The sequence below is a fragment of the Oncorhynchus mykiss genome, chromosome 1 (genome assembly GCF_013265735.2).
Source record: "Oncorhynchus mykiss isolate Arlee chromosome 1, USDA_OmykA_1.1, whole genome shotgun sequence".
Classification (NCBI taxonomy): Eukaryota; Metazoa; Chordata; class Actinopteri; order Salmoniformes; family Salmonidae; genus Oncorhynchus; species Oncorhynchus mykiss.
Genome location: NC_048565.1, coordinates 25,409,954 through 25,410,542, shown reverse-complemented (window position 1 = coordinate 25,410,542; position 589 = coordinate 25,409,954).

The window sequence follows — 589 nt, the reverse complement described above, 5'->3', positions numbered from 1 at the left end:
CTGATTAACATGTCTGAGAGATATACATTAACATCTGCCACTCTGGAGATGGCTCAGTGAAAACTGAGATGAGTCCAATAAGGGCAAGTACCATGAACTTTCCAATGATCAAATCCCTGCCCCGAAGAACAAACACACTAAATCAGTAGGACTTGTACCATTGACCAGTTTAGCTGGGCTCATATTTCCACCTTACTAACGTTAAATCAATATCATCACGTCTTCTATCACATTTGCCTCCAGTCTCTTTTCCAGAGTAATTGCCTGGAGCTTCAGCCCAGCCATTGACTGCCAGTGGAAAAGCACCAAATATCATTGGTTAATCCGAATGCATCTGTGATGTCCTTGCCCCACCCTAGAAAGCATAATGTGTCCTGCCCATTATTATTCATAAGATCTGCAGTAATCATGTGAAAGCCTTGTTTTTCAAATTATATTTGGTAGTGAAAATGTACATCAACATGCAATACATTGCGCTTCATCTCCTGTGAAGAACAAGAGAAAACAAGTGATTGATGGAGCCATGTATCCAATTAATATAGGATTGGGGAGAGTGAAATTATGGAGAAGGAACAGACACACGACAGAT